Below are 3,311 nucleotides of genomic sequence, written 5' to 3'. Positions count from 1 at the left end.
CGGCATGTATACAATGTCAGCGAAAAATAAAATGAAACATAGCTGCTACAATATGTGTGCATTGCGTTACACTTCGGCTCTGTTACGACATAAGTGCAGAGCTGTATCTAGTCCGTACTCGTACTGCGCTTGCTGCAGCGGAAGTGACGGCCCAGTCACCTCGTGCATTGTGTATCAAATACCCATGCACCGTACCGGGCCCGGCCGCACTGCCTTCCCTGACATACTCCGCTATTTTTAGCCTATTCACGATAATGTTCAATGCAATTTGTAATTCTATTCAACGTGGTTTCGCTCCTCCGTGAATACTGAATGCTGACGTCACTCTCTGATCGTGTAGTTCAGTGATAGTAATGTCCCCTATAAAATGGCAATTTAAATAACTATAAATTGAACATTTATGGAGTCAGGTAATTAATGAGGAAGTTAAACGTACTTCAAACGTTTGTAATTGATCTACCGGTTACTTTTGCTCTTTTTTTTCTGAGTATTTTTACAAGCGAACTGCCTATTTAATGAACTTTGGAATGAGAAAATAGAAATCGTTCTACATGCTTCTGCTTTAATGGCATCAATCTAGAATTACAAGTAGGTGGTGAGCAGTGTGCACTCGTTATAATTTGCAAGTAATCGACCACTTGGCCACCGGTTTGAAGGACTATACAATTACTCCCCAATCTGGCATTTGGTGGAGTACTATGCATAATGTTCTTTTAATTGTTATAATACTATACGCCTTTCATTCTGAAGAAAATTCTCTATAAAAAAATTGCGAAAATTCCCATTATGAAAATGATAAAAATCTTAATCTCTTTATACATAGCGACATCGAGTATGATTCTAAATAGGAGGCTACAGCCTACACTGCATATCTAGACAAGAAGCCATTTTTGTCTACATAAATCACTTAAACCAATACGGTACCAAAAGTAAATACATCACAACGCAAGACATGTAAACAGATTGCGATGACTGTCCAAAAAAGCAAGCAAAACAGATACAGGTGTTCATAAAGTACATACACAGAATTGATTAACACTTGAGACGTCGCAAGTGTCAATGTGACAAATCGCGACAATGCGCTTCAAAACAGTAATGTGCCTCGTACTGCGGCGCTAGGCAGCCGTGCGTTCTAAATATAAAGCGCTTAGCTCACGGCTCAGCATTGTCTCCCTACCCTGCACAATGCAACTGTTTTAAATACGCATGCAAAAGAATGCAACTGTCTAGTAAAACGCACTCATTTGTATTCTAGGGCTGGCAAGACAAAGCCTGTCAATGTCAAACCACTTTGCTAGTTACAGTCATAATTACTGTGTGTTTGTTAACCTGCTGTGCTGGTGTCGCTTGACAGTTATTTTAATGTTGTATTGTATGCTTAATTACTCGTACTACTGCTGATTGGTATCTGTTTAATTGTTATTTCTATAGTTTTTAAGGACCTACAGTACTTATTTTCTTTCTGTAATGAAAGAAGTTCAGTAAACGCAAGACTTTTATCAGTACACAATGAAACGAGTCATGTAAAATCGTGAATGACTCAATATGGCCGATAAAAAAATAATTAACTGACATAAGTAGGTACCTATTCAAGCAAAATTAAATTCAAAGGTCGTAAATAAATTTAGGTATTACGTAGGTAATAAGCGAAACTTTCCTGTTTGTCAATTTGTTAGGCACATAATATGAATTGCGGAAGCCAAATATAAGGCACTTCACTTTTGAAACTTTCTATTCTGTGTCATTTACGGGGGTTTGTTCTGAATTATACGAAACTATTTACTACCCGCTCCTGCTAGCTTGTTTACCCACATTCCCGTGGGATAAAAGTATCCTATCACCCCCGTCAGCTTATACTCTGTCTGTGTACCAAATATCATCAAAATCCGTTCAATAGTTTCAAAGTGATTGACGGACAAACATTCAAACAAACAAACTTTCACATTTATAATATTAGTGTGATGCAAAAGTGCCTTTAAGAAAATTATTCATTTTAAATTACTAGCTTGATCCAACAGATACATCATCATTGTGTTTAGACATTTAGTGGTTCAAACAGTGCAGTACCGGAACAGATAAGTAGTGGGAATATTACGTATGTGTGGCGTCCCTATTCTGGTGTACGGCGGTCGAGCGCTGTTGTTTACGTCACGCTACAGCCACGATACTGTAACCACGTCAATGCGGTTTCTTCGTGACAGACTACATTTACATCTTTTGTTTTACATGTTTTATTCATCGACAACAAATTCATTAAGTCCGATGAGCCTTGTGCTAATATTGCATGCCACATTCACAAAAACGGAAGGTTATTGCTGACGTAGATTAAACTCTAATTTAACAGTATACAGTTTAATATCGTTAGTCTGACTTTGAGTTCCAATAAACTGGTCTACATACTCGTATAAACAGTGGCTTCAAACAATCCCTATAACAAAGAATAGAACAAGCAAAGCGCTAATAAACCAAAGTTCGTTGTTGTTACGCATAAAATAGTTAAAGCTGATGTTCACGAGCAATGATTAATTCGTGCTGTTTTACAAGCGCGTGCGCATCTCATAATCATAAAACCGCACTTGTGTTGTGAACAGACCGGGGATTTCTCGGTCCATTTATTTTGTTTTAGTGCCTGACTTACAGCTGAGTAAATAGGCGGCCACTAGCCACTGCACAATGATTCCACAAATAGCCTCTAAGTACTCGACACCACCGCTTCCGATTTAACTTTCAATTTGTAATCACTTTATCTTTGTTTAATTAGGAATGCGGGTACATTGAGTTTCTCGATCTCTCTCCTCTTGTAATTCAAAGCACGAGGCGTCAAGATCCGTGATCTTAGTGCAAGATAAGTCATGGCGAATAATCAATGCTAAATTATTTAATTAAAAGCAGCTGCAAAACTTAATACGATTGCCTCTGGGTACTTTTGTGTACTACGTGTTTTTTATCGTTGCTAATCTAGTTTGTTTTACAACAAATGCTCCGAGCGACAAGATAGATAATTTCGTTCGGCCGACATGAGCAGTCGTGGCCGAGCGGTTAAGGCGTCTGACTAGAAATCAGATTCCCTCTGGGAGCGTAGGTTCGAATCCTACCGACTGCGAAAAACTTTTTGTATATTTATTTGTGATTTGCTCTCTGTTTTTCAGTTGTAATTTATTCTAAAATGTACTTAATAATTTATGTAGGCTATCTTTTTTTTAATGAGATATCGTGAAATAAATACCCCAGCAAAAGAGCAGTGCAAGTTGTTCTTAATTATCGCGGCCATTATTTTAAATCAGTATCCAGCATCGAGGAAAGTAACGAGC

At 38.0% G+C, this 3,311-nt stretch overlaps 1 non-coding gene across 1 annotated transcript; it reads left to right on the top strand.

The window, feature by feature from the left end:
- Positions 1-3,021: 3,021 nt before the first annotated feature.
- Positions 3,022-3,103, top strand: Trnas-aga (transfer RNA serine (anticodon AGA)). The gene has a single exon. It is a non-coding gene; the product is annotated as a tRNA-Ser (tRNA).
- Positions 3,104-3,311: the final 208 nt, after the last annotated feature.

Source organism: Spodoptera frugiperda, chromosome 4 (genome assembly GCF_023101765.2).
Source record: "Spodoptera frugiperda isolate SF20-4 chromosome 4, AGI-APGP_CSIRO_Sfru_2.0, whole genome shotgun sequence".
Taxonomy (NCBI): Eukaryota; Metazoa; Arthropoda; class Insecta; order Lepidoptera; family Noctuidae; genus Spodoptera; species Spodoptera frugiperda.
The sequence above is the reverse complement of the archived record's forward strand: the minus strand, read 5'-3'. Positions and strand labels throughout refer to the sequence as shown.